This window comes from Lepidochelys kempii, chromosome 13 (assembly GCF_965140285.1).
Source record: "Lepidochelys kempii isolate rLepKem1 chromosome 13, rLepKem1.hap1, whole genome shotgun sequence".
In the NCBI taxonomy this organism is placed as follows: Eukaryota; Metazoa; Chordata; order Testudines; family Cheloniidae; genus Lepidochelys; species Lepidochelys kempii.
In genome coordinates, this window is record NC_136392.1 from 10,855,342 (window position 1) to 10,879,554 (window position 24,213).

A 24,213-nucleotide genomic window follows, 5' to 3' on the forward strand; every position below is an offset into this window, starting at 1 on the left:
CTGGATCAAACGGACATGCTCCAGTGTCTGGTGGAGATTCATGAACAGCAGCAGGATCACAGACTGCTGCTGCAGCCCCTGTTTAACCGCCCTCCCTTCTCCCCAAGTTCCATAGCCTCCTCACCCAGACGCCCAAGAATGTGGGGCCGGGGGAGGCTCTGAGCACCCAACCACTCCACCCCAGTGGACAGCCCAAGCAACAGAAGGCTGTCATTCAACAAGTTTTGAAGACTTTTCCTTCCCTCCTACCCTCCTCCCACATCCCACCTGGGCTACCTTGTGAGTTATCTCCCTATTTTTATAATCAATTAATAAAGAATACATGTTTATTGTATAGTAGTGACTTTATTTCCTTTGCAAGCAAGCTGTGATCAAAGGGGGGAGGGCGGGTGGCTTACAGGCAATTTAGAGGCAACCAAGGGGGCGGGTTTTCATCAAGGAGAAACAAACAGAAGTGTCACACAGTATCCTGGCCAGTCATGAAACTGGTTTTCAAAGCTTCTCTGATGCGTAGCGCTTCCTGCTATGCTCTTCTAACCACCCTGGTTTCTGGCTGCACTTATTCAGCAGCCAGGCGATTTGCCTCAACCTCCCACCCCGCCATAAACATCTCCCCCTTACTCTCACAGAGACTGTGAAGCACACAGCAAGCAGCAATAACAATGGGAATATTGGTTTCGCTGAGGTGTGAGCGAGTTGGTAAACTGCACCAGCGACCCTTTAAACGTCCAAATGCACACACTATCACCATTCTGCACTTGCTCAGCCTATAGTTGAACAGCTCCTTACTAGTGTCCAGGGTGCCTGTGTATGGCTTCATGAGCTAGGGTATTAAGGGGTAGGCTGGGTCCCCAAGGATAACTATAGGTGTTTCAACATCCCCAACAGTTATTTTCTGGTCTGGGAAGTAAATCCCTTCCTGCAGCCTTTTAAACAGACCAGAGTTCTTGAAGACGCGAGTGTCATGAACCTTTCTCGGCCATCCCACATTGATGTTGGTGAAACGACCCTTGTGATCCACCAGTGCTTGCAGCACCATTGAAATTACCCCTTGCAGTTTATGTACTGGCTGCCTTGGTGGTCTGGTCCCAAGATAGGGTTATGCGTTCCGTCTATAGCCCCACCACAGTTAGGGAATCCCATTGCAGCAAAGCCATCTAGTATGACCTGCACATTTCCCAGAGTCACTGCCTTTGATAGCAGCAGCTCAATGATCGCTTTGGCTACTTGCATCACAGCAACCCCCATAGTAGATTTGCCCACTCCAAATTGATTTCTGACTGACCGGTAGCTGTCTGGCATTGCAAGCTTCTAAAGGGCTATTGCCACTCACTTGTGAACTGTGAGGGCTGCTCTCATCTTGGTATTCTTGTGCTTCAGGGCAGGAGAAAGCAAGTCACAAAGTTCCATGAAAGTGCTCTTACGCATGCGAAAGTTTCGGAGCCACTGGGAATCATCCCAAACCTGCAACGCTATGTGGTCCCACCAGTCTGTGCTTGTTTCCCGGGCCCAGAATCGGCGTTCCATGGCATGAGCCTGCCCCAGTAACACCATGATCTCCAAATTGCCGGGGCCCGCGGTTTTAGAGAAATCTGTGTTCATGTCTTCATCACTGTGCTGCCGTCCCCTCCTCGCCTGGTTTTTCAGGTGCTGTTTCTGCGTAAACTGCACGATAATGCGTGCGGTGTTTACAGTGGTCATAACTGCTGCGGTGAGCTGAACGGGCTCCATGCTTGCTGTGCTATGGCGTCTGCTCAGGCAATCCAGGGAAAAGGGCGCAAAGTGATTGCCATTGCTTTCATGGAGGGAGGGAGGGTTGACTGACAACATTTATCCATAACCACCCGTGACAAATTTTTGGCCCCATCAGGCACTGGGAGCTCAGCCCAGAATTCCAATGGGCAGCGGGGACTGCGGGAACTGTGGGATAGCTACCCACAGTGCACCGCTCAGAATGTCGACACTTGCCATGGTACTGTGGATGCACACCGCCAAATTAATGTGCTTAGTGTGGATGCATGCACTCGACTTTGTACAGTCTGTTCCCAAAAATCGACTTCTGTAAAATTGGAGTACTTTTGTAGTGTAGACATGGTCACACCTTTAGTTAATTCAGATCAGCTTTCCTAGATGTCCCCATGTAGACTAGCCCTTAGACACAACCAATGGGAGACATAACTCTTACTTTGGCCTGGTCTACAGTAGAAAATTAGGTTGGTGTAACTACATTGCTCAGGGGTGTGAAAAATCCATCCCCCTGAACGACGCAGTTAAACTGACAGAACGGCCAGTGTAGACAGAATTCTCCTATTGACCTAGCTACTGCCTCTCAGGAAGGTGGACTACCTAAGCTCAGGAGTGTGCACAAAGTGGGGCAAGCAGGGACAGAGCCCTCCCCACCCCCCCACAGTAATTAGAAGGGGCACAGAACTCCTCTGGGGCTGTGGGGGGGAAAGTGAGCTCCTCTGGCCCCAGGGCCAAGGCGGGAGCTGACAGCTCCTCCAGCCCTGGGGCGGGGGGGTGGAATCTGTCCCCCCACCCAAGTTTAATATCGGAAGGCTGCTCGCAATGCATGTCCAGGCAGAGCTCTTAGCTGCAGTGTTGGGCAGCCAGATCCCCTCCTCCAGGAGCTAGAGTTCTCTAGAACCACCCCACCCCTTCTCTGCCTCCATCAATTAGCAGCTGAGATGATATAGAGTGACAATCCTCCTAACCAATAGTAGAGTGGCAGTGAGCAGGGCCCCTGGGGGTGGGGAAGGCAAGGAAGTGATTGGTGGACTGAGGAGCATAGGGTCCGGGGGTGGGCGGGCACAGGGTACCCCGCAGCCGTGGTGGGCAGGAGAGGGGAGCACATGGTCCCCAGTGGGGCCCTGGGGGCGGAGAGTGAGCTCCTCTTGCCCCCGGGCCATGTGGGAGCATAGAACATGCCCCCCCACCAAAAAAGGGGTCAAACTTTTATTCCTGTGCATGCCCCTAAAGGGGCGAACCCCTCCCATCGGCGTAGGTAGTGTCGTCACTGAAGTGCTACTGTGGTGGAGCTGCATCGTTGCAGCGTTTGACGTGTAGACAAGCCTGTTCCCTAGCTGTAGATGTGTTAAAGAGATGGGGCATTTTCCTTTCTTCACTTTCCTTTATAGTCTTTCTTCTGTCTAAACAAAATAACTTTTAAAGTTCAAGGCTTGTCTACCCTTGAAATGCCACAACAGCACAGCTGCGTTGATGTCACGCTTCAGTGTGGATGCTATCTACACCGATGTGAGGGGTTCTCCCATTAGTTTATGTAATCCACCTCCCCGAGAGGCAGTAGCTACGTCGACAGAAGAATTCTTCCAAAAACCCAGTGCTGTCTATATTGGGGCTTAGGTTGGCTTAACTATGCTGCTCAGGGATGTGGGTTTTTCACACCCCTAAGCGACATAGTTAAACCGATTTAATTTTCTAATCTAGACCAGACCTTACTCTCCAGATGCCAATTGTTTGGCCATCATATTTAGCTGGCTCATCTCTCCCAGACGCAGGCTGAAAAGAGGCATGACTTGCTGGGGTGCTGCTGACTCACGGTACCCCATCAGTCATTGCTATGGACTGTTGGAAATGGCTGACCAATCTGTTCATGGGTAGTTTAAATGTACTCTGTTCCAGCAGGGTTTCTTGTTGCACTACTCACGGGCAAGAATTTAGGGGTAAACCGTCCAAAATAACAAGGAACCAAGATACAATTGGCTTGTCAGAGGAAAAAGATATTTATAGCTATAAAATGAAGGGGTTTGAAGAATTCCACTGAATAATTTCCTGTTGACTTTATCGTTCTCACTAGTCTTCCTATCTTCCTCAAGGGTGTTAGAAATACATGTGGGGAAGCATCAAGAAATGATTGAGTCTCTGTACTGTGTGTCCTTTAGTCGATATTTTTGTTTTTTAACAGACGACTTACTATTGCAACACAGCTGCTGTTTCTATAGTCCATCTTGGAAAATTTCCATTCTAAATTGCTATTTTAAGTACAAATTTTTCAACTGTTTAAAATCTCACTATGCTGAAACCTGATCTTGAGAAGTCAAAATAATAATTTCACTCGATTTCAAAGTATTTCTTTGTTGCGCTAATGGTGAACTGTGTCTTGTTGCATTTTTGGCACAAGCTATATATTGATTTCCAAAGCCAGTAACATGGAATATTACCCAGAGGGATCCTCAAGTATTAAGTAATAGAGTCAGATGAACAGCAGCTTGTAATTTAGCACAGAAATTTTGAATGTGTGTGAAATAAGATTTTCAAAAGCACAAGCATTGGTCTAACTCTGCGCCATTTGAAATCAGTGGTGATAGTAAAATTCCTATGGAAGCAGAATTAAGCCAACATTGAGCACCTTTAGAAATCCTGCCTATGTAATACCAACGGTCATATACAGCCTTGGGTTGGGGTCTAGCCATTATTTTAATTATATTTAGTGCTCTTAAAAGGCAGCAGATTTACAGTCCTGCAGATTAAATTCTTCTCCTTATAAACTGGACTCATAAAGCATGTCCCCAGTCAACTCTCCCAATGTGCCTCAACTCTCACCTGGAGATGCCACTTTTAGAGAAGAGAGATTAGTTCAGTACCTGGTCTCCCTTCTGAGATTGCAAACAAAGGAGCCATTTGGTATTAATGTGATGGTTTTTTGGATGTGACACTTGTCCACTAGGAACTAAACTGAGATCACCAAACTCGCTTCACAAATTCTGTCACACCAGTCTTAGGTCTTGGTCATTACCATCCTGTGCTAGATTTGAATTAGCAACCTAGAGGCTAAATCTAATCTAAAATCAATTGTCAGTAAATCTAGTGCTGTCCATAGTTCTTTTATCTGTAATTGACACCCGTCTTGATGATTCAGCTATTTTAGTGTTAGTGTAGCTTTCTTTGATTAGTCCTGGGTGCACCATGAGCTTAGGAAGGCTCAAGGAGAAAAAGTGCTCATGATTATTGTATATGACCTCAAAAGTAGAAAGGGCAGGATCCAGAAGATGAGTCTTTCAAGTGTGTTCAGTTAGTATGTGAGTCTTGAGATACAGCTAAAATAGCATTTTTGGTGGCATATTCAGTTAACTCTGTTGCTCCCCATTCCAAACAGAACAGAGCTGAGATTAGTAGAATCTTTCACACTTCTGAACCATGACTATTGTATTTGAGTGTATCCTTCTCCCCCTCTCATGCTTTGTCTACACTACACGGCTTTTAGTGACACGGCCGTGTTGCTAAAAGTCAGGCAGTGTAAACGCTGTTTGTCGGCACTTTTGCCAACAAAATGCTTCCACCCCCTTTGAGTGGGGTTCGCGTTGTCAGCAGGAAAGCGCTCCTGCCAACAACGAGCCATTTACACTGCCACTTGCCGCAGCAAAACTTTTGTCTTTTGGGGAAGGGCCTTTTTTAAGCACGTGTGAACGACAAAAGTTTTGTGGTTCAATTGGCAGTGTAGACAAAGCCTTAGGGCTTGTGTCATAAAAATAAAGGAAGGGTAACCACCTTTCTGTATACAGAACTATAAAATCCTTCCTGGCCAGAGGCAAAACCCTTCACCTGTAAAGGGTTAAGAAGCTAAGATAACCTCGCTGGCACCTGACCAAAATGACCAATGAGGAGACAAGATATTTTCAAAGCTGGAAGGGGGGGAACAAAGGGTCTGTCTGGCTGTGTGATGCTTTTGCTGGGACCAAGTCAGGAATGCTCTTCAGAACTTCTCTTAAATTAGTAAATAATCTAGCTAGAAATGCGTTAGATTTCCTTTTGTTTAAATGGCTGGTAAATAAGCTGTGCTGAATGGAATGTATATTCCTGTTTTTGTGTCTTTTTGTAACTTAAGGTTTTGCCTAGAGGGATTCTCTATGTTTTGAATCTGATTACCCTGTAAGGTATTTACCATCCTGATTTTACAGAGGTGATTCTTTTACCTTTTCTTTCATTAAAATTCTTCTTTTAAGATCCTGATTGTTTTTTCATTGTTCTTAAGATCCAAGGGTTTGGGTCTGTGTTTTCACCTATGCAAATTGGTGAGAATTTTTATCAAGCCTTCCGCAGGAAAGGGGGTGTAAGGCTTGGGGGGATATTTTGGGGGGAAGACGTCTCCAAGTGGGCTCTTTCCCTGTTCTTTGTTTAACACGCTTGGTGGTGGCAGCATAGGGTTCAAGGATAAGGCAAAGTTTGTACCTGGGGGAACTTTTTAACCTAAGCTGGTAAGAATAAGTTTAGGGGGTCTTTCATGCAGGTCCCCACATCTGTACCCTAGAGTTCGGAGTGGGGAAGGAACCTTGACACTTACCTACGCTGGCAAGTTTTTTCGATGAAACTAATGTCGCCAAGGAAAAATTGACAAAAACAAAGTTGCCAAAGCATGTCTACATTTGCTCCCTCTGTCAACAGATCATGTCCACATTCGGGGCATCTTTGTCGACAGCGAGAGCAGTGGACAGTGGGTATGTATCCCACAGTGCCTGGCAACACCATCCGTTGCTAGGTGTTGTGAGAATGCGGAAACAGAGCACGGTGTATCCTGGGATGTGCAAAATGTACCATCATGCACTGCTTTGTGTCCCTTTCCTCCAAAGGCCTCTGGCTTCCTTTCATGCCGTTTTTCCAGCTGTCATTCTTTTGTAGTGCACACCAGCATCTGCAGTGAGAGAGGTAGATCCTGCACTTCTCTCCTATGTGCTGTTAGCTGTCATGAGGACATCGCGCATGTCAGCACAGTTACTCAGAGTTACTCGCAAAGTTAGCCGAGGATGAATCACAGGCCCCCAAGTGTCATATGGACGGCAGCAACTTATCAGTGCTTTGTGCATTCACAGAGCAGCTGCATACGGTAGACAGTCGCTTTTCGGCTAGGGAAACAAGCACTGATTGATGAGATCGCATTGTCATGCAGGTGTGGGAAGACGACCAGTGGGTACAGAACTTTAGGATGTGTAAAGCAACCTTCATGGAGCTTTGTGCTGAGTTGTTCCCCGACCTGCAGCATAAGGACACCAGAATGAGAGCTGCCCTTTTGGTAGAGAAGCGTGTTGCAATCGCTGTGTGGAAGCTGGCGAATCCAGACTGCTACCGGTCAGTTGCAAATCGATTTGGAGTAGGAAAGTCCACTGTTGGGGCTGTATTACTCCAAGTGTGCAGGGCAATAAATCACATCCTGCTGCATAGGACCGTGACTCTGGGAAATGTGCATGACATAGTGGGTGGCTTTGCAGAGATGGGTTTCCTTAACTGTGGCGGGGCGATTGATGGCACACACATTCCAATTTTAGCACCAGACCACCTTGCCTCTTAATACATCAATAGGAAGGGATACTTCTCCATGGTGTTGCTGGCGCTTGTGGATCACCGGCGGCATTTCACGGACATCAGTGCAGGCTGGTCTGGAAAGGTGCACATGCATCTTCAGGAACAGTGGCCTGTACAGAAAGCTGCAGGCGGAGGCTTTCATTCCAGACCACGAGTTCACAGTGGGGGATGTGGAAATACCCGTAGTAATCCTGGGAGACCCGGCTTACCCCTTACAGCCCTGGCTCATGAAATCTTACACAGGGCACCTGGACAGCAGCAAGGAGCATTTTAACAACAGGCTGAGCAGGTGCTGCATGGTAGTCGAATGTGCCTTTGGCCGTTTGAAAGCTCGCTGGAGGTGTTTAAATAGCAGGCTAGACTTTACCGAGGATAATATTCCCATGGTCATAGCCACGTGCTGCACTTTCCATAATCTGTGTGAATCTAAGGGTGAAATGTTTGCTCAGGTGTGGAGTACTGAGGCAGAACGCTTGGCTGCACAGTTTGAACAGCCAGATGCTGGGGCTGTCAGAGGAGCCCAGAGGGCTGCTATTACCACCAGAGAGGCTTTGAGGAACCACTTTGACAATGAGGGGCACTAACACATGTCTGCTTTGGAGTTGCTTCCCTGTTGTGTCCATGTACAAATTTGGGGCCCAAGATCCATGCAACACAATGCTTTAGAAGCCTGTTCCTGAGAGTGGATTGATTTGCTATATGCTTTTGTAGAACACAGAATAAAAACGCTGTACCATTAAATACTTCAGCCTTTATTTATTGTTAAAAAGGATAAAACCTCACAACTGTGTGTAGCTCCAGCTATCATTGTGCCAGCTGCGAGTGGGGGTGGAGCGATGGGGAAATGTAGGAGTGCTGTGGAGTGAAAAGGAATGTGTGGGCATGGGCGGGGGGGGTTGGCAAAGAATTGTGCATCTGCTGCAGTGGCGCTCGACCACGGATCTGCTCAGTCTGCAGCTGGATCAGGGACTTGAGCATCTCTGTCTGATCCTCCATCACTTTTAGCATCCGCTCTGTCGCTTGCCTAGCAAAAGCAGCACTCACCTTTCTGTCCTGCCTTTCGGCTTCCCAGCACTCTTTGCATGCCCTGGTCTGTCTCTCATCGTACTGCAGCACCTCGTGGAACATCTCCTCTTTGCTGTGCCTAGGTTTTTTTCTTATCTGCCGCAGCCAGTCGGCGGGGGTGCGTGGTGATAGGTGCATACTGAACAGAAGAGGGATTGTTACATTCCAGCAAACAATTGAAACATTTTAGTAAAAAGGACATTTTGCTAGTAGAAATCACTTTCTCTCTGAGACTCTAGGCAGGCACACAGCTCCGCGAGCACCCCAATCATGGTGAGTGTCGGGAGTGCGGGGAAGGCGGTTGTGCGTACGGACAAAAAGGCAACGGCTTTCAGGGCAGCTTTTCAGGGAACTCATTCTAAAATTATCCCATACTTTTTCACAGGCGGCCAACCTGCTGGCTGACATCTCGCTGCTGAGGGTGAGCAGAGAAACCAGGGCTCAGCTGCTGCATGCTTGCAGCTTTCACCCTGGTCTATATGCAGCTCAGCTATGTGCCGCTTTGGTCCCAGTTCCAGTGATTGCTAAATGGCATGGGACAGTTTCCTACAATGGGGGAACTAACAAGGCTGCAATCCCTTGGAATCTGCGGCAGAGGATTAACAAGTACCTCTTTGAAACTTTCCAGAGCCTCTCTCTGGAGAATTCCCTGCAGGTCTCGATGTCCATTGACACCCTGCTTGGCCATGTAGATTAGCTACACAGGGCAATGTCCATCTCACAGAAAACACTATCTGCCTCCCACTTTTTGGTTCACTACACAAGCCAAGCAATTTACTCAGAGTCTCATCTGCTTCCTGCTCCCCACTGAGCACTTCTGGAGTGGAGAAAAGTTCCTGGCTGCCTGCCCCACTGGGCGACCCCACTTCTAGCTCGACTTCTTCATCCACAATTTCAGCCTCCGGGTTACTCCCTTTCAGCTGCATGCGAAGTTTCCACAGGGCAACCAGCGATGGAGGTGGGGTCACCACTGAGGACAGCATTCAGCTCCTTATAGAAGCGGTATGTCTTAGGTACACCACCAGAGTGATGGTTCGCCTCCTGCACCTTATGGTACGCCTGCCTCAGCTCCTTCATCTTCGCTCTGCACTGCTGCGTGTCCTGATCATAGCCCTTTTCACACAAGCCTTGAGAAATTTGCCCATATGTGTCCTGATTCCTACGGGTAATTTGCAGCTGAGACTGAACGGGCTCCTCTCCCCATATACTGATCAGATCCAACAACTCAGCGGCGGTCCAAGCGGGAGCGCATTCGGTATGATAGCCAGCCATGCTCACCTGGGAAGCCAGCAAGCAGGAAATGAGATTTAAAATTCCCAGAGCTTGCAAGGGGGAGGGGTGGGTTGGCTGCAGGGGAGCGGAGTTCAAACCGCTGACCAGAGCGGCAGCATGGGAATTGTGGGATACTTGCTGGAGGCCAATAAAATTGGGGAAAAAAACCTTGTGGTGTCTACACTGGCGGTTTGTCGACAATAAAGGGAGGGGGAAAGACAAAAGTATCTCTCAGGGATGGAAGTTTTTTGTTGCCAAAACTAGGCGGGTTTGTTTGTTTTTTTTTTTCGAAAAAAGGCACATTGCAGTATGTATACTATCGCTGTTTTGTTGCCAAAAGCCAGTTAGGGTTCGTATTTAGTGCAGCCTAGTTTTAAATCACTCAAATAATGTAGCTAATAGACTTCACTGTGGGAGGAAGTGTTCCATGATTTCAGTCTAAATCTTCCTCTGTTCAGTTTAAATCCCATTCCTTTTAGTGATGCTGTACCTCCCTGAATCTCTTTACCAGTCCCTGTCCCTCCTGGGTGAATACACCCTCCAAATGTTTTGTGAACAGTTCTCATTACCCTTGTATTGTAGTCACTGTATTTAGCCAAGCTCTACGCCCAGTTGTATACATTTTCATTGAATTTAATGGAGCTGTACTAATATAATTGAGAACAGAAGATGGTTTCTTTTAATCATTCCTCATAAATGATCCATTTCCTTAAAGATTTTTTTGTTTTCTCCTCTGAATTCCTTTCACTTTGTCAGCATCTTGGGGGCAAAGAGGCATGCCCAGAGTTAGCACCTGAATTCTTTTTGAAGTATGTAGCATGTTTCCACAAGCATGTTATCAATTATGGATAATTCCATCATTCCTCTTTTCTGACTATTTTCCAGAAATTCACATCTAAATATGCACATCTGGTACAAATAAAAAAAAATCTGATTTGTACGTGTTTCACATCAGACCTCCAAGGATAATGACTGCTTTTCTTTGCCTATATATTTTGATCAACCCAAGTTGGTAAATCCTCTTTTGCATAATCCCATAAGCTTCATAATATTGCACAGGATGAGGTAGCTTTTTTGTGCTTTGCTAACTGTGTTTACTTTCACTGATACGGTCAGCTTCTGAAGAACGTCTCATGAACAGAATAACATTTCCAGTTTGAATGTTTTGCTCCATTTGCAGCCAAAATGTTTATACAATACCCCAGTCAACAAAGTTACGCAAAACTCTTTCATAAACTGGGTATGTCTGCAATTGGAATAAAAATCATTTGTGTGCTACAGCAGATGTGCCAATGTACTTTGCACATCTGTAATGCCTTCCATCTGAGGATCTCAAAGCACTGTATGGACATTAATATCTCTACTTTATAGACAGAGTAAGAAGCATAGGAACAGATTCCCCCCACCTTTCTTTTTTTGGAGGGGAGGGAAGAGGAACAAAGCCCAAGGTGTACAGGTGAACATATGTTGCAGCTGTGATGGTGCTATCTGTAATTACACATGCAGGGCCTGTCGTCATTAGGGCTACGCATTTTAATGTAACTTTATTCCATAGGGCCTAGAGCTGGTAGACCACTGATGTCAATGGGGAACACATGGGGTATATAAGTCTAAGCAGGACCTGGCATTTATGTTCTTCATATGTGCATATGTGCAGTGTGCCTCGGGTGGCACGTGACCAGTTTTCATCATCAAATTTAGTCCGCTGGTTGGATCATTAGCTTCCCCAGCTTGGGCTGGTACTGACTGGGAGTGTGATGTCAATGCTGCTCCATTTCTCCCTCCCTTACCCCTCCTCCCCCCCGCTGCCACCTTTATGTTGAAAGTGCTATAGAGCAGGGGCCCTGTGTTTGCATTCTGTAAAGTACCCCATCCATGCAGAGGGCTATATAAACAATAGCCCTGGTGTAGTATAGATTTAAAGGTGGCAGAATGGGTGTAAACAATGACATTTAGGATTCCAAGGTTCAACTGAAAGTGGGATAGAAAGAATGTGGGTTTGGCATGTCTAGTTGGAAGAAACTGCAAATCCTGTATTCTGAGTGGTGGCTGCATGTGTGGGAGAGAGAGAGAATTCAGTTTTTTATCTCCTTGGTGAGAAGAAAAGGTTGTGAAAGATCACAAGTGAAAATTAATATCAAATGGTTACTTACCTTTCAATGACTGTGATTCTTGGAACTGTGTTGTCCACACAGATTCCACCCGTGGTGCACACATGCTGTGCATGCCCAGGATCAGATTCTGTTGAAATAGCCATTTCCATTGCACCCTGGGAGTCCTTGCCGCCACTATAACCAAGGATATAAGGGATGGAGCAGTCTCAATGACTTCTCAGTTCTTTTGCCAATAAAGAATCCCAGTTGTCAGGACTCCCAGTAAGCAGGGACATTGTGGAATCGGAATGCACAATACATCTCTAAGAACCACAACTACAGCAGGGTAAGCAACTGTTCATTCTTCTTTGAGTGATTGTCCACATCGATTTCACTCGTGGTGACTAGCAAGCAGTATTCTGTTCATGGAGGTGGGTTAGAGGAGTTCTGTTTACATATCAGTCAAAGGACCTCCCTACCAAAGCCTGCAGCTGATCTAGAGGCTTGCACCAAGGTGTAATGAATAGAAAAAGTGTGGACTGACCTTCAAGTCACTACCCTACAAATCTCAGTCAATGGGACATATTCAAAGAGGTGGTGAAAACTGCTTGGGCTCTAGTTGAGTGAGATCTGATGCACCCAGGAGGCTTTCTGAGGTAGCACATAGCGGGTAAATATGCAGTCCAAAATATACTTAGGCAGTCTCTGAAAGGATATTTGTTGCCCTCTCATTCATACAGCAAATGAACAAACAGTCTTGGTGATGCTGAGATTGATCTGCTCCTGTCCCAGCAGAAAGACAATGCTCTCATGATATCCCTCGTGTGGAGTTTTGCCTCAGCCAGGAAAGAATAACATTTTGGGAAAAAGACCTGTAGATGAATAGATTGTCAGAATTTCACATGAAGCAATCATGAACAGGTATTTTGGGTGAGGCCTGTCTTGTGAAAGATGCTGTGGTGGGGAGGGGCTGTCAGGAGCGCCTGAATCTCCCCTGTTCTCTTGAATTAGGTAATAGTCACCAGGAAGGCCATCTTCATGGACAGATGGTGGAGGGACCAAATAGCCGTGGGCTCAAAGGGAGATCCTGTCACATCAATTGGCACTTGGTTGAAATTCCATGGAAGATGGGGTTCTATGATTGGTAGAAAGGCATGGGTAAGACCTTGGAGAAATTTCCTCCTGATAGAATGAGAGGATACCATGTGGCCCTGCACCAGGGTATGGCTTAATGAGATTGCAGCCACGTTAACCTTAATTGAGCTGAGACCATCCTGACTGAGTAAGAGCCCAAAATATTGGGGATTGTCCCTTGCAGCGAAGCACAGTGTTGTCATTTGGACCAAATAGAGAATTCTTTCTAGTTGGCTTGGCAAGTTCATCTCATTGAGGGCTTTCTGTTGTGACACAGGATGTTCAGGACCACCACAGAGCAGTCTTTTGCGGTAGCTGTCAGCCAGCCAATATCCAAGCTGTCAGGTATAGGAACTCTGGGGCTGGATGAAGGACCTGACCATTGCTTGAGACAGAAGGATGAACTTTTGAATGGACAATCTCAGTAGATCAGAGTACCAGAACTGCCTGGCCCAAGCTGGGGCTATTAGGATGATAGTCCCTGCATCTTGCCTTAGCTTTCTCAATACCCCAGGGAGTACAAGTGTTGATGGGAAGGCCTACCTCGGACCTGGACTCTGAGGAATGAGAAAGGCATGCATGAGGCATCTGTTCTTGCCTCCTTGGGAGCAGAATCTCTGACACTTGTTGTTGTGGCGCATCATGAACAGATCTATTGTTGGATATCCCCATCAGAGGATGATGATGATGAGGACTTGAGGGACCACTCGTGACTCTGGGAGATCCCTGCTGAGCTCATGCACTATAGTGGGCTGAAGGCCAGAGAGATGGAGAGTTGTCAGAGTGACGTGTTCCAGTTCCTCACACATGGCCTCCTGGCACAAAGAGAACAATTGTGCTCCTCCTTGCCTGTCAATGTAATGTATTGCCATGGTGTTGTCTGAAGTTCCTGCCTGATAATGCCTCAAAAGAGGGGTAGGGATGCCTTGGATGCCAGCAAAAATGTTCTAAGTTCAAAGACATGGAAATGAAGGGAGGCCTTGGGGGCTGACCACTTATCTCAAATTTTTAGGTGACCCACGTGGGTTACTTACCATGGGGTGGAGGCATACATAACTAGTTTTCGATGGAAGAAACATGGAGAACAGAACTTGTTGCATCTGATTACAAGGGAGACCCTCTTGTCCATGTTGTCTCAGATAAACTGATTTCAGATAACTGATCTTTGTCTCAGATAAACTTTGCAGCAGTGAAAGGTAAAGTTTGGCAAGCTGTGTGATGTGTATATATGTGCCAGCACTTGACCTGGAACCTTCAAACAGGTTCTCACCTGTGTGATAGGCTGCCCTTGAAACTGTCATGTGATGTCTATCATAATGTGGCCCCTCTGAGACAGGTATGCTCCCAACAATTTGATGCTGTGTGTTTGGTGTCAATGTGGATTTGATGCTTTGCTTTTGGCGTCATTGTTGATTTGTCCTTGTTGACCCTGTATGCCAAAAAGATCTAGCCTTTGGGTCTTTTTACCTGGAAGTGGATCTTTCCTGTTGCCTGGGATCCCTGGGTGGAATGCTAGAAGAAGTTCATGTAATCCTTAGCCAGCACCTGATATCTCCTGTCTGCATATGTGAAGGTCCTAGAGATGGATACGGGGTGTGCCATATGAGTTTTGCGGGTTCCAAAAGCCCTTTGTCAATAGGAAAGGCTGTCCTACCAGATAATGAGAGTTGGAGGATATCCAGTTGTTTGTTTTTTTTCTTGAATTATCTTGAGAGGCGTACCCAAAGTCTCCTCAAGAGATCTTAAAATGCCTTAATTCATCCGAGAAGGCAGTGGAAGAAAAGTTAGTTGTCTCCTTTGGTGATGAGGACGAGATGGCCAGTAGTCAGAGGAGAGATTATCTCTGCTAGGCTCTTATTCTTCCTCCATATGTTGTTGACACATTAGGGTTGATACTAGAGCCGGCTGTAGTACCTGTTTTGGAGAAGGCTGCCTTGGTCTGGAGACAGCAGAAGAAGCTGGTTTCTTGACATAGGGACTGATACCTCAAGGTGACATGGGACCAAGACAAGTAGGAATACTGTGGGAAAGGAGGGCACACTAGCTTGACAGTTCCCTTCTGGAACCTGTGGACTCATGGGTGTGTCTCAGGGATTCCATCTTCTATTGTCTGTGTCCAGGGAGTTATTCATGGTAGACATAAATCTTATTCCAGGGAAGATGATCTGCGGTGTTCCCCAAAGGAGGCCAAAAAGGTGAAGTCATCTTCCATAGACAGGGCATCCCCTGTCAAGTCTATGCCCACCACCATCACATTGAAAGAGGGACCCATTATATTTATTGCCTCCCTCAGTCTGTCCACGATTAGAGACTCTGATACTGGCCCCATCACGAAGTCTGCAGCCACTAAGAAGTGCGGTGGTGTGAGTAAAGCTTTTGGTACTGAAGAGTTGGTCAGTGCCAAATGAGCAACTGGCATCACTGAGGTCACTGCCAATGAGCCTGGTTTGGGTTTCCTCAGCACTGCAGTCATCATCCTGAAGTCATCTGTGGCTGGCGTACGTGCGTCAGTCCCCTAAGCAGTACTGGAATTAGTGTAGTGCTTACGGTGAGAAGCGATCTGTGTGGGTTTCACCATGGAGTTCAGCAAGGCCAGCTTTGTGGCTCTGAGAAGGCACCTAAGGGAAGGGTTTCTTGGGACCTTCTGCTGAGCAGAGCAGAACAGCAAGGTTTCTGGTAGTCCCTTGAGGTTGGGATGGTGTCGTGGCTCACCAGGGCACTGGAGGAGTGTAAGTGACCTGAAGGTGGTGATCTCTCCAGTTGTTTCACAGGGTCAGTTGAAGCTTGTACAGACCTCTCCGGAAGATGAAGCTTCAGTCACCCTTCTGTCTCTCAAAGTGTGCTTGGAAAATGTCCTGCACGTGGCCATCTCCTAGGCAGAGAAGGCATCTCAGGTGGCCGTCATTGATGGGCATTGTGGTATCACACAATGAGCAGATCTTAAATTCTGGAGACTTGCTTTTGGCCATTTTAGGCTGTGTATAGGAGGAGGAAGGAGATTATCTTGGGCCTTGTACATGGGGTTGTGGAGGCAAGAACCATTAATCTTATTAAAATGACAATAGAGAAGTCTTAGTTTTTCAATCCATCCTTTTTTCTTAATGATCTAAGAACTATAATGACTAGAATAACAACAGGTCTACAGATCTAAGTGATGGAGCTGCCAGGTTCTGTGTCTCAGCCACAGGTGGTAAAAAGGAACTGAAATGCAGTTGAGGCCACCTCACCTCTGACACCCTCATTACGAGGGCTCCCAAGGCACAGGTGTGGTCCCAGTGCATGCTGCTATTTCAAAAGAATCTGCTCTGGCACGTATGGGCCATATACGCACCAATGGTGGAATCTGTGCGGACAGTCACTCAAACAAAATGTTCTGGCAGTTCAAGTCTTCCCCAATGTTGATGCTAAATCACGCTCCTACTGATAAGTACGTAAATTAAGGAGCACTTTAAATGCTTCAGGGCTAATTTCACACACAAGAAAAAGTGGAGACATTTTTTCAGATACCTTGTCTAGAAGCAGTGAATGTATGAGGCTTAGCAGATTATGCGTTTTTGAAAATAGTTTTATGTTCAACAAGACGATAGAGCCAGCAGCAACCACAGTGCAGGCAGATACACTTGGCGATCTGTTTTGTTTTTGTTTTTTGGGGTTTTTTTTTGCTTGCTCTCAAATTGGTAAACAGCAGTGGACACACCAAATGATACTCGAGCAAAGCACTGCAATAAACATTCCTGATTTTTTGATTGGTCCCTAGTTTTGGACTGTCTTAATCTATGTAAACAATATAATTTTGTATCTATAATTTTAAAGATCTCTGTTGCATCACATTAAAGCCTCAGTTCCTCCTAACTTAGCCTCTTGAGACCTTTGTTGCCCTACACTGCACATTCTCAAGGGCAATATAATTTTCCTGTGCTAAGGTTACTAATACAGATCACAGGATTCCAGGTAACTAGCTTCAGTACAAAGCAAAGATTTCATTTATTCTTCAGAGGCCAAGCCCTGGCACAAAGGTTAAGTAAGCAGATTGTGGCAGGGGATCTTCACAGGGACCATGAAGAACTAATCTTCCCTCCCAGGATGTGACGCATTAGTGCACCCTCTCCCCAAACGCTGCAGCTCACGGGCTCTAGTCACAAGTGGGGTTTGCCCCATGGAGCCACATCTAGACAGAAATAACTACAGCTAAAGAAAGTAATACACAGGATTTGATATAAAAGAAAACAGATCTCCTTCCTGTCTGAAGAGGAAGATAAGAAACATCCACCTCAGTAAATGTAGGTGCAGAATATGGATTTTGTCAATGGTTACTGTTTGTTGTAGTAGTGTTCTGTTGTAAGGTTGAGGGAAAAAAAGGAGAGAATGTGAGATTTGCTGTCACTTGCAGGGACATATTTGTAATCACATTTGTTTACAAAATAGGACGTGTACATCAGAGCAGGCACTGACTTGACAGGATAAAGCGTCACAGATTTGCACTGTGCATAGTGCCCTCATGTGGATTTTAGTGTATAGTTACATTTGCAGATTCATTAAATTTTATATGATAATTATATGACAGATGTGGTAGCTGCATTAAGACTCCGGCAAGAACTGTCCAGTACAATCCCATGTGTTAACCCAGACGGAACTCCAGCATCCTCATCAAACCCAAAATACTGTATTTGTGATTTGACCTGAATTGAGACAGAGCTCAGTAAAATTCATCTTAAAAATGAATTTTATGTTGGCAAAAGGTGGCAGAGAGGAGTGTGCTGCAATTTTTCGGTTCTCTGAGAACTTGTTTCCATGGTGCTTTATCCCCCACCTGTAGGGATGTAAATTGTAGTCCACACTCACATGCCATACACTAACTGCATGACATGCACTAAAAGTTCTCTAATGTGTGTTAATGTAATCCCATTTCAAACCTTAGTTAATGTGCACTAGGGAACTTTTAATGCATGTCAGCAGGGTTCAAATGGACCAGTTAGTGCACTACATGTTAATGTGGACTAAATTTTACACCACTCTGTTGCAGACTGAAGCACTGTGTACGCAAGCCCGAACACTACCGAAAACACCACCACAAACTGCAGCTGTGCCTCTGGAATGTGAACAACTGACCACTAAAAACTGTACTGAATCCCCCAAGTCTTTTCTCACAGGCTACTTACCAGGAGAGAATAACAGCTTGTGGTCAGTGGAATGGATTCCTACCCCACACACAGGTGAAACACTGTACATTCCAGTGCCAATAGTCTGAAGGTTACAGTCCCTTCCCTCTGCCCTGCAAACCCATTTCTTTACTGATAGTGTTGTTGTCCAGGATGAGTGGATATTTAAACAGGGAATGTAAGCTAAAGAATGTGCGTGTGTTTAAATATAAAAGGCAAAGAGGAAACCACAAAACGTACTGGTGGCTACTGATGATATACATCAGAAGCTATCTACATATTCCACTTGGGGGATTTCACTGGCACAAGTTAAAAAATGCCACAAACAGCTGCAAAAAACTGAAACACTTTCGGCATGGTAAAACCACGTTAGTAACAATGTACTGTCTCAATGCAAATCTTCCTGTGAGCCAGATGGTGAGGCAGCAGCAGCGAAAAAGATGGGTGGAAACTTCTCAGAATGAGGTTTTGGGTCTCTGGCCTTGCTACATCTTCTAATGTTGCAGTACATTCAAAGGGCCTGATTCTGATCTGGGGTAGAAGACTTTTATCCCAGTGTAACTCCACTTTCTTCAGTAAAGTTACTGCACTTTTTACTGGTGTAAATGAGATGTCTGGACCTCTGAATGCTAGAATGCATTATTTGCAATACTAGTCTGCAATGAAAAACAATTTGTACAGTCATTTCTTATGTGAGTTGAGGTTACTTGTTCATAATGACGGGACTAATAATCAGATCAGTGGCGAATGGTAAATTAATTTTTTTATTAATAGTAAATGGGACTGGTACATGAAATTACTTTCTGACAAACACAGTGTAGGAAGGTGTCCAGTTTACTAACTAAGGGAACTCCGAGAGGAGGCTGTATAGGCGATGTCTTACAGTAAGTGAACACACTGTTAGAAAAGTTAGAACAATGATTGTGTCTAATGGACCATTGTTTCAGTAATCAGTATTCGTGTATCAGTTTTGACGTGAGATCACGTTTGACACAAAACATCATTAAATATCAAGGATTATTGAAATCAGAAAATTTACAAAAGAAAGAAAAAATAGCTATGGCTAATCATCAGTTTAAAAGTACATTTCCTTATCTCGCTCGCTTAAAATCATCTTGTTTCTGTTTCGTCTTAAAGCCAGCTGTGGTACAGCAATGCAATTGGATGCTGTAATATAAAACTCCAATAGCACAACTGTTCCTCTGAAAGCATTTGTTATCCACTCTCACTGGAATGTTGCCAAGCAAATAATCTAAAATTACGCTTAAAACTGATCATTTAACAACAAATATTACATGAACCCTTTTTTAATCTAACAAACTCCCTATACCCAGATAACTAATTTATTCCAAGGAATCTCTAGCACTATCATCAGCTGGAACACAGCTGTGTTGGAGGCTTTGATCTGATCTGATGGTAGGATATCTTCTCTTCCAGCTTCATTAAGATGCAAATAGGGGGTTTCCCTGCAGCTGGATCAGATGAAATAGGTAGGCACTGGATTTTTCCATTACCCATTTGAAAGCCCACGCATTTGTTGTTTCTGCAAAGTCTCTTAACAAATAAAACCTATGAGCAGTTAAAGTTTTGCTTTAGTAGGTTATCAGATGGAATGGCAAGAAACTGTTATCATAAAAGTCTAGAGAAAAGAAGCGCTCATGCCCAGCATTACTTTAGATTACACGGTGGTGTTGAAAATGAAGAAGGAAATTGAACTGGAACTGAAACTAAAGCACTGCCAACATGTATACATTTTCTGATCATTTCATCTAATTAAGTTATTAGCACAGAATCCTGAGCTACAATAATGCCACAGCATGTCAGGCTACTGCCTCCAAAGTTAAGGAACACGATCCAAGAATAGCACAGAGAACATACCATCTAGAGGAAGATTCTGAAGACATTCCAGGGATTTTCTCCACTGGTGGTAGCACTGACCAGACTACACAGATTTCCCAGACATTGGTAGCATTCAAACATCCATTTTAGACAAGCCAAAATGATCAAGAGTTCAACATGAAGTGCCATAATTCATGACGGAAATTCTTAAACTAATTTTTTTTGCAAAATAGGCAGATTTTCTTCTGACATTCAATATGAACTGTGATCTGGACATCTGACACCTGTAAAATGACCAAGTTCCATCAGTGCCTATTTAAAGAAAAATGAACATTTTAACTAGTGCTTGCCTATCCTTGAAGTATCACTCCCTGAAATACAATTTTTTCCCCTGTAATATCTCTATTCTTTTCTTTAAAAAAACCTGTTTCATTCTCTTCAGAACAAAACTGCAAGTGGCTGACTGGCTCTGGCCAACTTTTCTATTTGTGTCATTGATATGCAAACCAGCCATCTGGTTTACTCTGTATGTCATGTAAATATGTGTATCTTATTTTTCTCCCTATATATTCAGGAGCTTGCCATAACTTCGTAGGATTCGGTCTGACTATTCTTTGTAAGGATATTGTCCCAATCTAAGCTATTGTACTTGTCTCTCTTTTGGGCCTTGAATCAAGAAAGCATCTCTGTTCCAGACAGCACTTAAGCAAGTGGTTAAAGTTAAGCACATGCTTAAATCCCACTGAAGCAGATGGAAGTTCAGCACATGCTTAAAGTTCAACACATGTTCCTCAGGTGTTTTCCTGAATTGAAACCCTTCAAGCCTTGATATTTGTTTTGAGTATAGTGCCAACCATACTGTCAACTCTTGCTAATCCGTACTATAATTGTTTATTAATCATTGCCTCCACAGGTGTAACCTCGAATTAGCACTAATTGGCTTTCTTTATATTCTCTTCAAGAGCAATGTCTAGTGTCAAATTCTCCTTTGTGTGACAGCACTGCAAGTTCACTGACAACAATGCAGTTACACCAGTGTAAATCAGACAAAAATATAGCTCCCTATATCTAATCAGTTTCCATTACGTTCCTGACTAATTCCTGAAGTACATGATCACTACCATGTGGACCTTCTCTTCTATGCAAAACATTCAGTTTCACCCATCTGTGTAAACTAAACAGCTATCACTATAGTTTTCACCAGCAGACTGGTGGTGTTCAATGGGAATATATGGTAGTTCTGATATTCAAACAGCTTTCCTCCGACCCTGTATTTGTCTGATTCAGCTTTCACTGCTACAATAAGAAGTAGTAGCAAGAGGCTGGCAGTGCATAGACCGTGGACAAAAAATTCATTCTTAAGGAAAAGTGCCTCTCTGTGATAAATTATTTGATCTGTTGGAGCTGTTACTGCAGTGCAAGGATACTGTTGTCAATTCCTGTCCTTATACATGTTTTGCCATAACTTTCCCACACTATAATAGCTTCTTTCCTAAAGGTGTTCTTTTAAAACCTTGAGTGGGTATTAAGATTGAGTAGAAAGTCTCCATTCCTCTTACTTGGTTTATATGCACAGAAGAAATCTTATATGATCTGAGTCCTGAGCATACATTATAACCTGTCAGTCATTTAAAGACTCTGTTTTAAGAGGTAAATTCAGTTTTATTTTATATCACTTCAGTGATATTTATGACTATTTTTAATATGGGATTCTGTTCCCAAATTCACTGCTGATGTAACTGGTTTAACTCTAGAGACTAGAAATGTACTCCTCTGGACAACACATTTTATGTTTAATCTAAAAATTAATGCAATCATAATATTTTTCTTGACACGTGAATAGAAAATTTTCCTGTTTTATATTTACTAGCAAAAGAAATTTGCAGCTGATCAGTTGTATTCATAGAATCATAGAATCATAGAATATCAGGGTTGGAAGGGACCCCAGAAGGTCATCTAGTCCAACCCCCTGCTCAAAGCAGGACCAATTCCCAGTTAAATCATCCCAGCCAGGGCTTTGTCAAGCCTGACCTTAAAAACCTCTAAGGAAGGAGATTCTACCACCTCCCTAGGTAACGCATTCCAGTGTTTCACCACCCTCTTAGTGAAAAAGTTTTTCCTAATATCCAATCTAAACCTCCCCCACTGCAACTTGAGACCATTACTCCTCGTTCTGTCATCTGCTACCATTGAGAACAGTCTAGAGCCATCCTCTTTGGAACCCCCTTTCAGGTAGTTGAAAGCAGCTATCAAATCCCCCCTCATTCTTCTCTTCTGCAGGCTAAACAATCCCAGCTCCCTCAGCCTCTCCTCATAACTCATGTGTTCCAGTCCCCTAATCATTTTTGTTGCCCTTCGCTGGACTCTCTCCAATTTATCCACATCCTTCTTGAAGTGTGGGGCCCAAAACTGGACACAGTACTCCAGATGAGGCCTCACCAAAGTCGAATAGAGGGGAACGATCACGTCCCTCGATCTGCTCACTATGCCCCTACTTATACATCCCAAAATGTCATTGGCCTTCTTGGCAACAAGGGCACACTGCTGACTCATATCCAGCTTCTCGTCCACTGTCACCCCTAGGTCCTTTTCTGCAGAACTGCTGCCTAGCCATTCGGTCCCTAGTCTGTAGCTGTGCATTGGGTTCTTCCGTCCTAAGTGCAGGACCCTGCACTTATCCTTATTGAACCTCATCAGATTCCTTTTGGCCCAATCTTCCAATTGGTCTAGGTCCTTCTGTATCCTATCCCTCCCCTCCAGCGTATCTACCACTCCTCCCAGTTTAGTATCATCCGCAAATTTGCTGAGAGTGCAATCCACACCATCCTCCAGATCATTTATGAAGATATTGAATAAAACCGGCCCCAGGACTGACCCTTGGGGCACTCCACTTGATACCGGCTGCCAACTAGACATGGAGCCATTGATCACTACCCGTTGAGCCCGACAATTTAGCCAGCTTTCTACCCACCTTATAGTGCATTCATCCAGCCCATACTTCCTTAACTTGCTGACAAGAATACTATGGGATTACTATACTATACTATTATTCCTATTGTATAATTCAGGGAAAGGCATCACTGCAGAATGGCAGGGTTGTACTGTATCTGGTGAGCACCCCGGATTACCTGATCCTCCCACATTCACCCTATGGTGCAATTGCATTTTTAAAAACCAAACCCTAATAACTACCACATTCTTAGTGTCATTGTGACCTTCAAGTTTAATTTTTATTAAAACAAAATAAGTTAAGAATATAAAGGAACAGAATTTTTTTTAAAAAATATACAAATAAGTCAGTTGTATCATTCTTATCAACATTCAACAAACAAATAGTATTTCAGGTACTATATATTGCATATTCAACAAAAATATGCAATTACAATATGCAACTTACATGGCCAGCCAGTCCCCCAGTGTTCATACCTTTCATGCTACTTAACTTCCCAAAACAGGGATTTCATACCCATATTTGCTAGTCTTTAGTATAAACCTTCCCATCTTAATACACTATTTGGCCTTCTCATGTCCCTGTTCCATACATGGAAATCCCATTGAAATTAAGAGCAGTTTTGCATAAAGTTTATTTACAGAATAGGGCTCCACTATCCACTTAGTCTCTGACCTATAAGCTTATAAAGGCATAATTCTGATTTCATTTACACTCCTGAAAATCAGAAACTAACTCTTCTAAAGTGTATGGAGTTAATGCTAGTGTTATAAAACCAGCATATAAGAAGTGAGATCAGAATAAGGTCCCAGGGTTTCACAGAAGTAAAAGGGGAAGATAGCTAATGTTCATTTTTAGTAAAGCAATACATCCATTCTTCCATGCAATCATGTTCCCAAATCCTGTAGGAACCCTACTGAAATCTCTCTGATTTTGGAAATGAATATGGTAGTATTTTTATAAGGAACAAATAAAGACTTTGTAGGTTATTCTTTATTCTGTGTGCTTTACTGCTGACAAAGAAAAAATCCTGCTAACCCCATTAACCTTTTTCAACACAAGGGCACTAGTATTTATAATTAGAAATCAGTATAGCACTCTGATCATGATATCAATTTACCTAACAGTAAAAATATATACCAACATAATTTGATGCTAAATAAAAAGCTCTCTGCAGGGCAAATTGGAACTATGGTCACATTCATAATGCATATGAGTGTAAAGGGATGACGTAGAGCTTAGCATTTGGTTCCATTTGTGTGTATCCACAGAAGGGTTGCCATTCTGGCACTTTTCATTCACTTCTTACAATATGCATATGTTTCTCTGACATACATAGATAGTACACTAGACCTATTTATGACTAGGACCCATACAGCCTCAC

The 24,213-nt window shown here is 44.2% G+C and overlaps 1 long non-coding RNA gene across 1 annotated transcript in view; it reads left to right on the plus strand.

The window, feature by feature from the left end:
- The first annotated feature begins 17,013 nt into the window (after positions 1-17,013).
- Positions 17,014-24,213, plus strand: part of LOC140896978 (uncharacterized) — a 58,357-nt gene continuing 51,157 nt past the window's right edge. Inside the window, exon 1 of the long non-coding RNA XR_012154655.1 lies at positions 17,014-17,161. This is a non-coding gene — a long non-coding RNA (uncharacterized LOC140896978). The remainder of the gene's footprint in view (positions 17,162-24,213) is intronic.